Source organism: Argopecten irradians, chromosome 5 (genome assembly GCF_041381155.1).
Source record: "Argopecten irradians isolate NY chromosome 5, Ai_NY, whole genome shotgun sequence".
Taxonomy (NCBI): Eukaryota; Metazoa; Mollusca; class Bivalvia; order Pectinida; family Pectinidae; genus Argopecten; species Argopecten irradians.
In genome coordinates, this window is record NC_091138.1 from 31514851 (window position 1) to 31533499 (window position 18649).

The 18649-nt window shown below is 34.3% G+C and overlaps 1 pseudogene; it reads left to right on the forward strand.

Moving 5' to 3' along the window:
* The first annotated feature begins 17 nt into the window (after positions 1 to 17).
* On the forward strand, positions 18 to 17563 carry LOC138323526 (calcium uptake protein 1, mitochondrial-like; annotated as a pseudogene).
* The last annotated feature ends 1086 nt before the right edge of the window (positions 17564 to 18649 follow it).

Below are 18649 nucleotides of genomic sequence, written 5' to 3' on the forward strand. Positions count from 1 at the left end.
TAATTGGAAGAGAAGGTCACGTGACTAAATCTCGAAAAGTCTGTGACTTTTACGAGACTTCGAATTAGTCGCTAAAATGTTTGACAGGAAGGCGAGTTCCTGAAGTAAACAAAACTTGACAGGTTTGAGAAGGTATTACATTTTCCAGAAATCTTCTAATAATTACACGTAGATTAGCAATAATAGCACATTTAAGAATATATATACACACAGGAGATATATTTAGCCCCGCCTCTTTCTGAAATCTTGGTACAGCATTCGGGTTTCATGTCTTTGAACTCCTTCGCAGTCCCAGCAGGCTTCCATTTCTGACAAGAACACCTCTGTTCCTCGTTCAATGCAATGTTTTCATACTAGCATATATGCGGATGAAGAAATTAAGGCACATGGAGGGTCTAAAATGCAACACCTCAGAAATAAATTTTGTTTACAGAAATATTCAGAAATAGAGTTCAAACATCTTTTTTTCATTGATATAAGGTTCATGTAATGGCTTTAAACAGTGATATTTTGCCAGCCTAAAACACAGGGCCTCGTTACTATTGATGATATATATAAGATAGGTCACGTCTATTTACATACATTATGTAAATAGACGTGACCTATCTTATATATATCATCAATAGTAACGAGGCCCTGTGCCTAAAACGCATTACTGTGCTGCAATTGAACAGAACTAATTTCATTAATTGTTGGTAATATACCCTGGCTAACTGTCAGTCTTACTGTTGATAAGTAATTTGTGAAGCTGCTTGTAAATTTCAGTAAAATAAGAGAAAAATGTATATTTCTGGAGAAGACATAGAACTCGTGTGAATTGCATTGATGGCACCAAATAAACATGCTATCGTGTTCAGTTGTGAATATGCCAGGTACTCCAACAGTTTGTTTGGCAAAATCGGACCAGCAAATAGCGCAGGAGCCTAGTGTAGTAAATGCAAATGGCTGCTATTAATGGCGGATCGAAAATATCGCATATAAGAAGCCATCTCAATTGATACAAATGTTTTTATTGACACCATAAGGTACTCTGAACATAACAAGAAGACTCTTCAGGAAAAAAATAGTAATGCGTTTTAGGCTTGCAAAATATCACTGGTTAAAGCTATTCCATGAACCTTAAGTACCTTTTTTTAGTTACTGAGCCAGCAGCGATACTGTAGAACAGTAAATTGTACTCAAAAGCCCATGCAGCAATAGCCTTTCTGGTTTTATAACATACATAATGTGTTTAATAGCATTTTAGTTCGACGTCGTATTACAGATTTTTTTAACATTTCCATTATTTTCATATCTAAATATTGAGATTTAGGGAACAGAGAAAAAAATCACCAGTAATTATTTAGCAACTTTAAAGTTTTGTTCGGGGCAGTTGGGATTCAAACCAGGACCTTCTGAACACAAGCCAGAGTGGTCTACTAATTGATCTACCTGGTTGCTGGCGATCAACCTAATCCAGAAGGGGTACAGCACACTGACTCCCCTCCCATTTGGTCTTCACCTGAAGAGAAGACTCGCTATACACAACCCCCTGCTATCATGTAACCACCAATGCTTGAGACAGGACTTGGTCACAATCTTCTTGATACAGATCCTTAGTCTCCCTCCGTTTGTTAGAGGATCTGAGAACATCCCATTTGAGGTTACGTTCGGATGACATTGGTCAATCAAATTGCTACTTCAATATGCCTAGACGACACAAAATGGTGTCTAGAGCTGTCAGAATCTATTTAGTAATGATTTTGCACACAGAGCACAGTATAGCTACACGATATGCATGATATAATGTTTCTAGTAGATTATGTCAGATGGAGATCATATACTGCCCGGTATTTGAAATCAAGTACATGAAGTATAAAGGTCACCAGAGTGGGATGCTGTCAGATACTCTATTGAACAGAGTGAAACCAGTGATTTTCTTACTCAATAATTTCAAGGGCCTGTACCTTATCTTTCTTTAACATGTAACTGTTAATTTGGGTATCTCTTTGTACTGTGCTTCTTCAAAACCAAATCTTTCAACATAACATTTTAGAGAATTTTTCTCTATTTGGGAAAATATTTACCAAACAATTGTGAACATACAGCAAAATTTCTCTAGAGGAAGCAGCCTTTATTTTGCCCAAAATGTACCTAAAAAAGTCACTGGAGACTAAGTATCTGTATTTCAATCAGATTGAGATTGGTCACAAATGATCAATCCCAATCCAGAACCATTGCAGAAATGCAAAATAAAAAAATCTCAATCAAATTTGGTAGATTGATGTTATGTTTTCTATATATCTATTTTCAGAACAAGCTATGCCTTAAAACAACTTTATAGCTAAAGCAAACAAATCAAGATGATGAGGTCTGAAGTGCTAAGATATTGTGTGAAAGCATTGCGAGGGCCACTTTCTCATCATTCATCCAAAGCAAGTACTACACGTAGATATTTTTCCAGCAAACGATGGCATCAAATAGTTTATTCTCAAAACAGAATGATACTGGGGCGCTGTGGCAGAAGCACATCACTCAGAAACATGTTACATTCAAGAGGTATAGCAACTACATGTATCAAGTGTTCAAAAGATGGAACGTCGGCTCACAGTGAGTTTGGACAAGTCCCACCCTCAGAGAAAACTGCAAGCCAAAGATTGGGACGGATCCTGGGAGTTTTGGTTGGAATTGCTTCCTTCATTCTTATATCTCGTCCGTAAGTATTAAATATAGTGCAAATATGCAAATGATTAACAGTATTCGACCCAGTAAGCACCCAGGGCATTTGAAAATTGAGAAAAAGAAATGAAAAAGTGCTTAATAAGACAAAGTTATTGCAAACTTATAAAGTTTTGGTGATTTTGTTATGCCCAGACAATTGAAATTTAGGCCTCAAAAGCGGGAGGGGTGCTTCTAGGGACATGAGCGCTTATTGGGTCAAATATGGTATGTGTTGTTTTAGATAAAATGATCCTGAAAGCATGCATATACAACAGTGATGTTGTGTTTTGAAATTTTCGTTCTTTATCAGGGTTCTCGTTAAAAGTTGGTTGCCGGCAAAAACAGACGTGTATTTCCTTGTTTACAAATGGCTATTTTTGTCAGAAATAAGTATTGGCCCCATTTAGGCTTGTGGCCCTCAACTACCTATTATAAATTTTCAACCATCTATTCAAAAACTTAGTGAGAACCCTGTTTATTGTTCTAGATTTTCATCACTAAAAACCACAGTTTACGCCTCCACTGGAGAAGTTGAAAAACAGGAATCAGGGGAAGTAGTAGAAACAAAGGAAGAAGATGAGGAGGAAGAAGGTGAAAGACAGAAAAGAAAAAGAAGAAAAAGATTGGTTTCAGGGACCGCAGGGTAGTTATTTTATAGACATATTTGTTGTCTTTTTCCAGTTGTGAAAAAAAACAAACAAAACATTGACACATTTATATTATATTTGTATAACAGTATTAATTTTGGTGAAAATGAATAACAATATCGTTAATCACATTTGCTCTTTCATCAGATTTGAAATATGCATTGACCAAGCTGTTATACTCATGAAGAATCAAGGTGGCCAAGCAATAAGGTTCCCAATATTCTTTAATAAGCCTCCAATTCCTTGGCTTTTGTTTGTTAGAGTTTTACGGCCCATCAACAACTAAGGTCATTTAGGGCCAAAATACAAATCAGGCATTAATATCAGGATATAAACAATGATTGCATCTAAAAGATCAGGATAAGTAAATATAAGTAAGAACTAAAACACAGATTTCCTGGGCATGTTGGCATGAGTCAGAGTGGTGTTCTATCAACAACCATTAATTTCTTGGACATTTAGTATGAGTAGTTCAGGTGGATTGATATTCTGCTATCTGTCATCCAAATGACCCATGACTGGGAAGCAAGCTTGTGAACTTATGTGGGTTTTTGTCTGGAATTACAAGTTTTATGAACTATCAAACTGGGTATGTTCTTGAATAGACAGAAATTTAGAAAGAAAATAGCATAAATTATAGATACCCCAGAAAAAAGGGATGTAGAAAGTATTGTATATTAAAAGTCAGTTATAACGAACCTCTAGGGACCAATGACATCACTTCGTTATAAACATAGTTTGTTATACACATATTAAAAATAATACAAACATGGTATAGTAACATTTATGCGGAATGAAAATTACTACAAATGTTCGTTATAAATGTGCTTTACTGTATAATTCTTGTAAGTTCACTGCATCTATGTAAAGAGTAATGAAAATGATACTGTATATTTGGTATTGCAGATTATAGAATATGAAAATCGTATACGTGCTTACTCGACACCAGATAAGATATTTCGCTATTTTGCCACACTGAAAGTACACCAAGAACATGGAGACTGGGAGGTATTTATGACACCTGAGGACTTTGTTCGCTCCATAACACCTGGAATGAAACAACCTGAAGGTAATTATCCCACAATACCTTAACATTTGGCGTAGCGCCCAATAATGGCCGCCATCTTAAAAACACATTTTGAAAATCTTCTGAAGTTCTTGTATGATTTCTATGAAACTTGAATGAAATAATCCTAAGATGGTCTCGATCAAGTGTTTGGATTTTTGACCTCAATGGATGCCATCTTAAAAAAACCACATGTTCTTCTGCTCAGTTTTTGTGCTGAAAATGTGTATGAATTTAAAAGTGTTTAAAGGACAGTTGTCTCTGAAAATCGATTAATATGAATCAAGAGGCATGTTGGAGACAATCAATTTAAACCTTGTCTTTATTGATAGTTCAAAATGATAAAGGATTTACATTTAAATTGTCGGTATAACTTGATTCAATTAGGTTGATATAACACTATATTAACCTCAACAAAGGTTTGTAATTATAAGATATTGTGAATATATATGTTCTTTTTGGCAGGTTTGGGGCTGGATCAGTTCCTGAAGTTTGATCCCCAGGTATGTACCAGCAGACTTAGAGTTATAGAGAGCTGCTATATATAGGCTGTGGTGACTGTCGGTTAGCACACTGATGTACCAACACATCAACTCTGATACATTTACGTCAGAAACAAACTTTTTCACTGCAAAATCAAACAAATCATACAAAAACTATTGTCTTCATTCAAACTTTCTGATGTCATAAATTTTGTTTTAATTTCACTATTTTTGTTTTCTTTTTATTCTTTTGTTTATAAAAGTTTTTCAAAGCATCAAGTAAAGACTATTGTATTGTTGTGTGGTAGGTGTATATCAGTGGTGTTAAATCTAGACTATATACTGCTACTAAACAATCTAATCCTGTACAACACTTACATTCAAACAGCTTATCACATCATGTAAGATCAAAGGAGATAATCAAAACATCCATAGACATAAGTTCAAATTGATCAAAATTGTTTTGTAATAAAAGAGAAACTTTGAAATCTTTTATTTCAAGAGTTAGGAAAGAGTAGTTCATTGGCCAATGATGACAAGTTGATTAAACCTAGAAAGTTGCTGTTAGGTTCTCTTCAAATGGTGGTTGCTTTTATGAACTTGTAGCAGACTTCCAATACCTGTATAACAACTGTGACGTGAAATTCAAGCCTTTGAATGATCCGGATTTTAAAAATATCATCACTTCAAGGAATAAACCAGGCTTCTACTTGAATAATAAACTTATTTCAAGATGAATATTAATTCTATTAATGAATTATAATATAAATACATGTACATACAGTTTACTTGAATGTGTGCCTGTTGTGAGGAAAATCTATACTTATGTCCCCTGACTATGGCTTAAAGAATGGATAACAATACATTCAGGGTATTTGGTTTGCCAGTTCTTCACTTAGGTAGAAGTTAGAGAGCTTGTAAAATTTTACTGAGCCAAAACTTCAGTTAACAAGCTAGGATTTTAGTGAGCTTGAGCTAGGAGTTGGTGAGCTAGGATTTCATTGAATTATATCATCATTGAGCTTGAACTTTAGTGAGGTAGAAGTTTGTGAGCTAGGATTTCAGTGCGCTTGAACTTCATTAAGCTTGAACTTCATTAGCTTGAACTTCAGTGAGACAACTTTTAAGTAAGCTAGAACTACAATGAGATCAAACTTAAGTGAGGTAAAACTTAATTGAAGTGTAACTTCAATGAGCCAGGCAGAATATGTGGGAGGTAAGATTGTGCTATCAGATAGACAATAGTGCTACTTAACCTCTATCACAAGGAGATTAACACCACAACAGTTTTCCCAAACAGTCCAACATTATGAGATATTTCAAATCATTCCATTTGGAGGCTATTATTAAATTATGATAGTCATATATTAGACATTCAATAAAATAAATCCAAGCTTAGAAAAACTAGAGAATGTAGAAACTAGAATCCAGTCAGTAGAGTAGAAGTATAGCAGGATGCATCCTCGATATTCCAGGGGGTTACTATCACTGTCACTATAGCCATCCTTGGACTAGGTATGTCTAAGCAAAACTGCAGGCATTTCTGCAGGAAAAAACTGACCAATTACAGACCTACATAGACTTCCTTTGAAGATTTCAGAGAGTGATGCCCAAGTTCAAAGCTGTACCGCTATTCGATTCTTTCGTTGTTGTACATCAAAGGACCAAACTACCTGTTTCATCTATTGTCGCACACACAGAACCTTCAGTCTATGATCTAGTTCATGGGTGGATGTCACAACACTGATAGTAACCCCTAGAATAACGAGGATGAGCAGGCTGTAGGCTTGTGTGTACTTACTGACCTTGATATTTACTCTCTATCTACCACCCCTGCCTGTAGAAGGACGATGTACACAGCTTGGTAAGTGGCGATTGGTGACTGTAGCCTATAAATTACTAATCAAATGATTCTTCTTAAAACCTACAGTATATTTATACTAACTTATATCGCTTTTCTCCTTATTTATATTTGTTTGCATTTTTATTACAAAAAATTATTATTATTTTTAACTTCAAATGTAAACAAATATCAGAGTAATATTTTTTCTTGCTGTATTTGTATCTTTGTGTATATATTTATACATAATTTGTTTTTCTTTGAGACTTTAGCATTATCAGCTGTAGATAGGAAGCAGTGCCAAACTTGAGTTATTATTAGATTTAGGTTTGCCTATCATTTAAATAGATTTTAAATAGATTTTACAGTCAATTTTATAGTGTCATTTCACTATTTAGATTTTTGCATCACTTTATAAAAACATCTGCAGTGACATTTTGTTTCAGACAACACAGTTTAATAAGAATATGGAGAAATTGGGTTATCGGGTAACGTTATTTGAACTAGGGATAGCAAGAATCATGTTGAAATTTTCCCTCAATTAATTCCTATTTTAACTAATGTAGCTATGTATGTACTGAGTATCTTGATGACATTTTTGTGTGTTTTATTTCCTCAAAAGCTGATATTACTACATATATGTTCCACCCACCAAGTTTACAAAAAAGCATGGATAAATATATGGATCTAATAATATCATTGAATGTTGTACAAATAAACTGAACAAAGATATTCAATTTGTATACTAGATATTTCAATGTTGTACAAATGAACGGAACAAAGATAAACAATCTGTATACCAAATATTTGTGGGATTTTAATTTTTACTGCCCAATTATTGATACATACGTATTTAATATTTATTTAATACACCCCCCTCCCCCTCTCTCTCTCCCACCTTCCCGGAAACAAAGGTAATGTTCTATTGTGTTTCATGTTCATTTTAACACACGGTGCTAAACAAGAATTTCTTAAAATGTTTTTCCGTGGAAACGAATAGGAAACTGACATGTTGTGTTTTGTTAATTTTATTCAGGGGTCAAAGGTGAGTTGTTGACACCGAGTTAGTGATCAATACTAAAATCAGAGTGGTCATTTGGCTAACCCCGTTGATGCAATAATTTGTCATTCTCACATTTAAGTTGGTTTTGATATTCTATTTATATTATCCTATTTATTACTCAATGTTCTTGAAATGTTACCTATTGTTGTTCATGTGTTTTTAATCAGAATTTATTGTATTTAATACACACATATATATATTAAATTAATTATCATCTTACAGCTTAAAGTGACTTTTGAGTATATTGTTTATGGCACAGACAAGGTTTTTCTTATGTGCTTTTTTTTACCAGAATGATATTATTTACATACATCAATCAATCTGATTCAGTACTTACATATTTAAGGCCTTCAGCCTACATTACATGTATAGTGATATGATATTGCATTTTAATATATATATATATTTTTTTTTTAATAAATACCGTAATTAAATAAGTAGATCAATGGCAAGTTAAGCTAGTAACACAATAAATGGAAATAAATTTACCTGCTGGTGGGGAAACAAATTTTAATGTGAAAGAAGTTCTTTTGTTTTTTTGGAGGGGGGGGGGGTTGGGGGGGAGTGATGTATTGAGGTAGAAAACAGTGATGTTCATAGATATTAGAAGTTTTGAACATATAATCTAGCTGAAACATACATTATATTTACTATTTTTGCAATTATGTACCGTAGTAGAACTGTACAAACACTTGTGGATATGGATCCTGAAATCAGAAGAAAATAGTAAATTATATATAAAAATATGTTCTTTAATACTCTTTACAAGTGAAAATCACATTTTTTTCTTTAAAAATATCGTGCTACACAATGATGACATGTATGTGTATGCATATGTATACATTTTAAGTATATGTATGTCATTGCTAATAACTGATATGAGTCACCATGCTGTTGTACAGAAACACACTTACTTTAGGCAATTTAAATCTGGACATGTAAGAAACAAGACATTGAACCGTATTCTTTGACATGCTTTTTGTCCTGACAACTGTAATAGAACATACATGTATTGAAAAACCTGTTGTGGCTTGTTAAAATTTTGACCTGACCAATAGACTATGTATCAGTAACATGCTACTGTGGCCAAGTGTATACGTAATAGACTGTGTATTAAAACATGCCACGATGGCCAGGTGGTCCAACATAACATATTAGCCTTACACCTATTGACTACTAGTTCAAAACTAGTTGAGGTTAGAAAGTTTTAAAGCCCCAGTTTAACAAGCATTCAATAAGTTAAAAAAAAAAAACTTAAAAAAAAAAAAAAAAAACTCTTCAAATGATAACATTTCCATTAGGAATATTTGTATGTGAAACTTGACCCATGTACTGACCACAGATCAGTGGTTATTTCCTGGCTTTGCTCCACCTAAACCTGGCATGTCCTTGAATGACCTTGACTGTTAATTGGACAAATTGAACTTAATCCCTTATCCTAAACCCAATCCTGTATAGAGAAGGAGTGCGTTTTTTGTCTGAAAAATCTTACCAGTTGACCCAACAAACATAATTTTCAAACCCAAGTTTTTTTGCCCTGACCAATCTATCTGTTGATTACTTCTCTATCTCTATATCATTGTTGTTGTTGCTTCAACCCATTACTACACTGGGTTGTGAAGGGAGTATATTTTTATCATCATTCTCCCATGCTGCTTTGTAGATAGCACTTTTTACTACATATTCTTATTCTGGGAATGACAGATTTCCATCAGTAAACAGTAAATAAACTTAAAAGAGTAGGATTCATTTGATGAAAGTAAATTTGTTATCCTTTAACACTATCTTGGCAATGCTTAGCTGAAATGTTTCCAAAAATAGCAAATTGTTCGGAAATTAATCAATGTCTGTCATTCCCACGTTTTAATTATTGCATGATCGCACATTTTTTTGATATTTTTTCTTATTCATAAGTGTAATGCCATTTCAAACTGTTTTACAAACAGTTCAGTACCAGCTAGTATCTTGGTTGTTTTACATAGATAAAATTTTGTTCCCGTAATGAGTATGTCAAGTTTCCTCTCATCATCACACTTTGTAGATAGACATACAGATCTTCTCACCTCTGTTCTATAGACAAATGTACACCAATGTAGAAATTTCACTAACCTAATTTTAAATAGTTTAGTACTGAAACAGCAGATAATCTACGCTATTTGGATGTAATCAACTACCATATGTAGTTTCATCTTTGTGTTTAGAGATATCAAGATGAATTTCCTTAATCTCTTAAAAAATTATTTAAAAGAAAGGTTCAGCCATTTCTCTAATAAGATTAAGCTTGAATTTTTTCATTTTGTGTTTTTGGCTTAAACCTACTCATAATTAAGATATTTGGCAACGTTTGTGGGAAAACCATGAGAGAATAGAGTTACATGTAGTACATACAGTACTTTGAATTTTGCATAACAGAGTGGGTTTTTTTTGCATTTATGAATGCAAAAGAACACTATTATACAAAACGACATATATGAAAATACCAATTTGTTACCTCTGAAAAACAGAACAGCAGCACTTTTTGTGATACATTACATGATTTGTTTCTTCTTTACTGTGAACCCTTTCGTTTCCTTGTTCACAAGTGTAAAACTTATCCATATACATATATGTAGCTTTCCTTAAGTTGCCTTTGAAGTACTCATGAAAATCATTTTCTGGTCCTCGTCCTTAAACCCTGTTCATGCATACCTCAATCCTGTGATACTGAATGATACTAAATCTTGGACAACTTTCTCTTGTGACACCAAAGAACATTACTGACAGTTAAGAACTCCTCAAAACATCAAATATGTGACAGGTTGAACCTTATTTTAGCCTGTTCAGTAGACATACAAGTGCATGTACCGGTATTTGTGGCTGGACAGCATTAGGCTTGCCGTATACTAACCAGCCACTCTCTTGCTCAAGAGTTCAGAAAGCTAAGCTACAAAAAACAACTTGTGGTTTGATCATTTTTTATTGAGAGTCAACAATCATGTCTTCTAAAATTGAGTTGACGTTTTTATGTTTGTCTTACCTGGTACCACCTTAGGACCGCGGTGGCTGAGTGGTTAAGATGTTCCGACATATTACCAAAAGCCCTCCACCTCTGGATGTAGGTTCAAATCCCATGTGTGGGGAGTTGCCAGGTACTGACTGCTGGCCGGTGGTTTTCTCCGGGTACTCCGGCTTTCCTCCACCAACAAACCTGGCACATCCTTACATGACCCTGGCTGTTAATAGGACGTAAAACTAAACAAACACCTGGTACATGTAGTTATGTGACATGGTGAAGTTTGCTGCTATAGTCTTCTGATAAGCAGTATCAATGTGTACGACAGCTGTCAATCTCCACCACATTTGACATGTGTTAATCCTCTCCAAACAACAACATTACAACTCAATGGAGTAAATTTGTTTTCTCATACAATTTATACCATATTTTACTCATTCACTCCTGTCAACACATTTGAACACTTTTAATTCAAAGACTGGCACAGTTTATTATGAATTTTTAGGGGTGAACGATTTAGCCAATCGAATGACTATCATTGCTGAACAATGGTGTGTTTTTTATTTTTTTTTCCAATGTTGATTTCAATTAATTGTTCCTATTGCTCATTTTCATTTTTGAAATGGTGATTTAATGAATTGAAAAAAATTTTGCATTAATTTACCATGATACAAAATCTAACAACGTTTTTGTGGAAACCGTTCTCCCTCGTCCCCGTTTAACGTCCGTGACATCACTTGTTTTGGGATGACAAAAAGACTGTGTGTGATTCACCTTGTGTGTTATTGGTGTTTTTGTTAAATTAATTCAGTGTTCAAAAATCTGCAAGTCTTTGTCGCCATACTCTCATAAATGGCTTTAGTGATGTGAAAGAGTATTGATAAGAATAATTAAATAATGATGTTAAAAAAAATTTTCATCAGTTGCATCAAACAAAATGAAATTTTTCTGTACTGTCATTTGAAGACCAATAAATAAGGTCGAGAATCAACATAAGAAATTCCTTGAAGATTCATAAATGTTGATTGCTTTATTAACTTTTTACCACATTGTCCCATCCTGAAGATAGATATACTTTAATTCTCTTACCTGTTTGACAAATACAGCACAACAAGGCCGAGTGGAAGATGGGAGAGGATAGTATCTTTTATCAGCTTGGGGAGAGTGGCCTGATTTCTTTCTCCGACTACATCTTCCTCCTCACAGTGCTGTCAAGTAAGTATTGGGTAGTAGGAACAAACAATGCATGGATAGACAGGGATTCAAACCTAGGACACTTGCCAGAATGCTCTACCAATTGAGATACCTGGCCAAACAAACTTTATATTTCTCCTAAAGATATATTGGAATTGCATAATATTCTCAGTAAATATCAATTTTGTTTAAGGGTGCGCTCTATGGTTTCTTAGATAAACACCCAAAAACTCAAAATTTCCACAGTTTTATAATTTACAAAGATTTGGCTGATTACCACGACAACTACAGCTGAAAAAATTAGAAAACATTGTCATTACACAACAGTAGAATTGGGGATGTATGTACATGTACTAAATATTTCAAATACAACAATTTAAAAAACAGTTTTGAAAATTTGACATACATTATTGTGTTTAGGGGCCAAAAAAAGGGCCCAAACCATGCATAGTCATTTTACTGAAAGAGTTTAGGTAAAATACATTAATACATTTTGTATTTGATAGCGGAAAGCATTATTAACTGGACATTGATCCGATGGTTTGAGTTACAGGAGCTTGAGCAATTTGGTTATTTTGTACAAGTTCAATTTTAGTTGTACCTTTAATTTCTACAAATGTATTTCTTTTTATTGTCACAGCACCACCAAGGAATTTCCAAATTGCTTTCCGTATGTTCGATCTGGATGGAGACGGCAATGTGGACGTGGAAGAGTTCCACAAGGTAGATAATAAGTGTAGAGTTAGATAATGACTCTCGGTTTTGAGTCCCTTTCATATGCCTTAAAGGCCCACTACGTTTTTGTAACAAAAATTAAACAGACCCATGTAAGATTTTCCTGTCTCACTCTCAGAGGGCTGAAAAAAGACTCGCTAGCCAAGGCTTCAGATTAGATTACACTCCAAGAAGATGAGATAGACTGTTTTTCCTGGTCGTACACAATATCTAGCTGGACTACACAGATATGTCACATTTTGTATCTAGGTTCATCAAATCATCCGTAACCAGACAAGCATTGGTATGCGGCACCGCGACCACGCAGTGACTGGTAATGTAATGAAGGGTGTTAGCTCAGCATTGGTCACTTACTTTTTTGGGACGGAGGGAAAGAAGAAACTGACTGTGCCAGTGTTCTTAGCCTTCCAGCAGCAAGTCCAGAATGAAGTGCTCAGAATTGAGGTATTTACCCAACCTGGAAACATCTTCAATGAAGACTGTATTGATAAATTTGATGAATAATTATACAAACTCAAAGACTGTATTGGACCCTATTACCGCCTAGGAACCATAAAAATCAAAAGAAATAAGGGGGCGCTTATAGAACCAAAATTCGTTACTAGCCTTTCATAAAGGAATTTGCTCAAAATAAGTTATAATCAATTTTCAAAAGAAATCAGTAAAGAAACCTACACAATTTTCATATTTTCAATCTGCATTTAATTTACGGTAAATGAAATTAAGGTATTAAAAGGGGGAAGGGCATTTATAGGAATGGCACTTATTGGGCCGAAACCGGAATACATCAAAAGAAGAAAAAAAGTTTATTTTAAGTGTTTTGATGGTGCCATTAACACTTTCACTACACAGGTATTCCCATAAATTTAACCGATATACTGGGATAACTCAAAGTGTTACCATGGACCTGTTGACTTTGAGTTAGAGAGGTTTTTAACTGTATGTGTGATTCACACTATTTGAATTGACGCAAGGCGAACTCACTTTGAGTAGGATTTGTTTGTTCAACCCTACAAGGAAAGGAAATATTGATAACATCTCCATTATTGCCTTAATCAGTTTCTTTAACTTGTTCACCCCTGACGACACATTTAGGCTCTTCTTAATCAAAGACTAGACCAGTCCATTATGGAATTTCAAGGGGTGAAAGAGTTAACCTGTAGTAAGGATGAAAAGAACAGTGGACCTGTCTGACATGGCCAGTATGTTATTTTTATGGTTATCTAGTTTGACCGTTATGACCCTGAGGATGGAAAGATCCTGGAAAAAGATTTTGGAAGAATTCTACTGACATATGCAGGCTACCCAGACAAAAAGAAGACCCGCATGCTGAAAAGGGTTATCAAGAAGTTTAAAGAAGAACCACAGGTACATGGAAGTTCTCATGTTATTATTTATTTTTCTTCTGATTCTGCAAATAATGAGTGTAATGGTTTTCAGTGCCAAAACTTTCAAGCTCTTTAAATTTGAACCCAGGTAAATTTAAAAATCAAAGTTCTATTTAAGATATTGTGAAAACAGCGCCCTCTAATGAGTAATTGTGGCCTTGCCTTATGATGTACTGAATGGCGGTATCAGACATTTGTTAAAACATAGAGGACAAAAATGTTAAAAAAAAGGTTTTGTTCAATTTTCATCAGGAAAAAGTTGAATAAACATACAATAATAGTAAAGTTGTAATCAAGTCTGTAATCCAATCTAACTAAGCAACAGAATAGATATTTAAACAGAAGTTGAGCACTATATAATTAATAGTGGCATCAACAAAATAGAATTGGTATTTCATTTAATACATCTTTTTTTTTTGTTTTTTGTTACATATATAAGACTTAGAGGTACGTAGACAAATGTGTAATCATTCTATACCTGGTATTTCAAGCCTTCAGAGTTCTTCACATCCATTCTGCTAGTAGTTCATGGTCTCACATTACTAAAATGGTTCTTTATACAGGGTATCACATTTGAGGAATACACCAACTTCTGGCGTTTCCTGAAGAGCATCAATGATGTTGACACTGCTTTGAGTTTTTACCATCTGGCTGGAGTCTCCATTGACGAAGGTAGGAAGTCAGAAAATACTCTATTACACCTACTGAATCTGTAATATAATACATCGATATCATGGGATTGCACGACATGCGTGACATTGTAAAATGACATCTTCTAAATCTGTGATAATAGTAAAATGAAGTCTTCTGGTCTTTGACATTGTAAAATGACTTCTACTGAATGTTACATTGTGAAATTACATTATCTGATCTGTGACATTGTAAAATGACATCTTCTATTAGATTATGTGACATTGCACAAAATATCTACTGAATCTGACATTCTACTACGACATTTTTTGGGTAAGTGATATGGTACATTGATATCCTCTGAATCTGTGACATTGCACAAAATATCTACTGAATGTGGCATTGTACTATGACATTTTTATCTTCTGATCCGCGAAATTGTACGATGACATTGTCTGATCCCTGACATTGTACAGTGACATTGTCTGATCTGTGACATTGTATGATGACATTGTCTGATCTGTGACATTGTACGGTGACATCGTCTGATCTGTGACATTGTACGGTGACATCGTCTGATCTGTGACATTGTACAATGACATTGTCTGATCTGTGACATCGTACAATGACATTGTCTGATCTGTGACATTGTACAATGACATTGTCTGATCTGTGACATTGTACAATGACATTGTCTGATCTGTGACATTGTACAATGACATTGTCTGATCTTCTGACATTGTACAATGACATTGTCTGATCTGTGACATTGTACAATGATATCATCTGATCTGTGACATTGTACAATGACATTGTCTGATCTGTGACATTGTACATGATTGTACATTGTTGATCTGTGACATTGTACAATGAGCATTGTCTGATCTGTGACATTGTACAATGACATTGTCTGATCTGTGACATTGTACAATGAAATTGTCTGATCTGTGACATTGTACAATGACATTGTCTGATCTGTGACATTGTACAATGACATTGTCTGATCTGTGACATTGTACAATGAAGACATTGTCTGATCTGTGACATTGTACAATGACATTGTCTGATCTGTGACATTGTACAATGACATTGTCTGATCTGTGACATTGTACAATGACATTGTCTGATCTGTGACATTGTACAATGACATTGTCTGATCTGTGACATCGTACAATGAAATTGTCTGATCTGTGACATCGTACAATGACATTGTCTGATCTGTGACATTGTACAATGACATTGTCTGATCTGTGACATTGTACAATGACATTGTCTGATCTGTGACATTGTACAATGACATTGTCTGATCTGTGACATTGTACAATGACATTGTCTGATCTGTGACATTGTACAATGACATTGTCTGATCTGTGACATTGTACAATGACAACTACTGAACCTGTCACATTTGAAAATATTTTGCTGATTATGTGACATTGCTCAAATGACATCTTCTGAATTTGACATTACCATGATTACCAAATGATGTCGTCTTAATTCATTACATTGCACAATGAAATCATATGTGATATTTTTAGATGTCATGTGATAGAACTCTCTTTATCATTCAGATGTATTGTATACCAGTAAGATTTTCTGTATTAAATGTTCACAGAGACCCTAAAACACGTAGCCAAGACTGTGGCCCATGTCCATCTCACTGACCACGTGGTCAATGTGGTGTTCACTCTTTTTGATGAAAACAGTAAGTACTATCGCACCTTCAGTGACATTTAAATCACATCATTATGTCTGTAAGGCTGAATTAAAGTTGTTCAACAAAATTAACATGGTAATGAAACACCAGTGTTTTGTAAAGTTTGTGTCATGTAAAGAAATCTAGATAAATCATCAGATATGGTATACAGTTTAAGCATGTTAGCTCGAAATTATAAGGTAATTTCATCCTCCCATAGTTTAATATTTTGAGGATTGACAATGTTTAGGAATTCCTCATTCATGAAAAATTTAACAATTACCAACAGTTTTCCAATGTAACAAATCTTAAACACCTATCAGATATTATTTTACGTGCAGAACCACATATAACTGTATACAGGGTATATATATATAATACCTGAAAAATTTCGTTAATTACTGTTTTTAACATATTCACTGTGGTTTATTTTTGCGAATCACCTTTTAAACGCCATTCAATTGATGATGTACAACCATGATATTTACACCATTTCACGAGTGCAGCAAGTTTAATCCGCAAATATAACAAAATTAAAGCTTGTGCTTATATTAGCAACTACATGGTATACAGTAAATTAATGATTCCACTTTTTTTCAGACGATGGTCAACTGAGTAATCGAGAGTTTGTGTCGGTTATGAAACAGAGAGTTATGAGAGGTTTGGAGAAACCTAAAGACACTGGATTTATCAAACTCATCAATGCAACCTGGAAGTGTACCAAGTCGCAGACCTCCTCATTCCTGGAGTAGACCCAAGACTTTCATAAAATTAACGATCTCTTTTCAGACATTCGTGTAATTGTCATTACCTTTTTTCCGGTATATTTTATAGGAGAGTTACTTATTTAATAGTACACCATATGTAGTTATTTAATAGTACACCATATGTAGAATAGCCATAGGATTTGGTTATTTTCTCTTTGTAGATCAAACTTATTAACCTTTCTAATATATTTTATTTTATATGAAAATTGAATATTTATCCTGTTTTATTTGTCTGTTACTCTAGTGGTTAATTGTACATGTTTCCGTCTTTACACAAATATATATTCTTTAACTTGAATATTGACATAATTATTTCAGATTTATTTGGCTCTTGAATGAATAAATCAGTTTCATAAAACTCTATCAGTCTTGATTTATTCAAATGCAAAGATGACAGAATCATTAATTTCTATGCAAGCCATGGATTAAGATATAAATACTGTATTTGTCGTAATTAGCGCCTATCCCCTTTTCTGAAGAATGAGTTAACGCCCCAATTCCATAGATTTAGCGATGTTTTACAACATGTGATGCCTTTAACATAGCATTCTATCCCATGTTACATGCATGTGAATCACCACATAATAATAAATCTCAAAAGTAAAAGGCATATGTATGTTTACACTCACAGATAAATGTGTCATGGGTACAGAAAGAGTTAAAATATGGCCAAATTTTTTCGTCCACAACTTATATTTTGTCTCGGGGTAGTTAAAATTTTGTAAGCACATGATTACAGCATATAAGGTATGTTTTATGAGTGATGCTCTGAGAGCAGTTCCAGTTTGCATACACATTTCTAATTTATTAAATTCATGCACTGCATAATACATTGCCAAAAAAACCATTGATAGTAAGATCTTGATGCAATTATGAATTGGACAAAGATGGATTATCATAAATGTTGAAGCTTTGTTGTCAACAAAAACTAATATAATCTGGCATTGGTTTGTCTTCGAGATTGGATTACTCTATTTGTAGGACTGAACCTATGTCGCCAATACCCAGGTTACAATATACAAAACCATCGAAACTTACACATCTCAACCCATGTGAAATATTTTGGCAAGACATCACAAGGCTCGTCGAGTGCTGGAGTGAAGAAAATCTTCCAACAAGGGTTGATACATCCCTATCCGCGTTAGTCCCATGTTTATTTTATTTGCTATACTAAAATTAAAGGAATAAACTGTCCATGTTTCACGGTTCAGTAGAAATTTTGCCAGACCACCATCACATACATCAGACCAACTAACCAACAAAATTGATGATGTGATCGACAATGTATGCCATGGTTGCAATTGAGGCACTGAAATGCTATTGTCGGAGTCATGATGTTATGGTCACTGTTTTACCCTTATTGTAAAAATGGATAACTTTGTCTTAAGAGTGAAGGATTCTTCTGTAAGGACCAAGAAAACTGATCATAATTTGGTCATGTTCAATTTG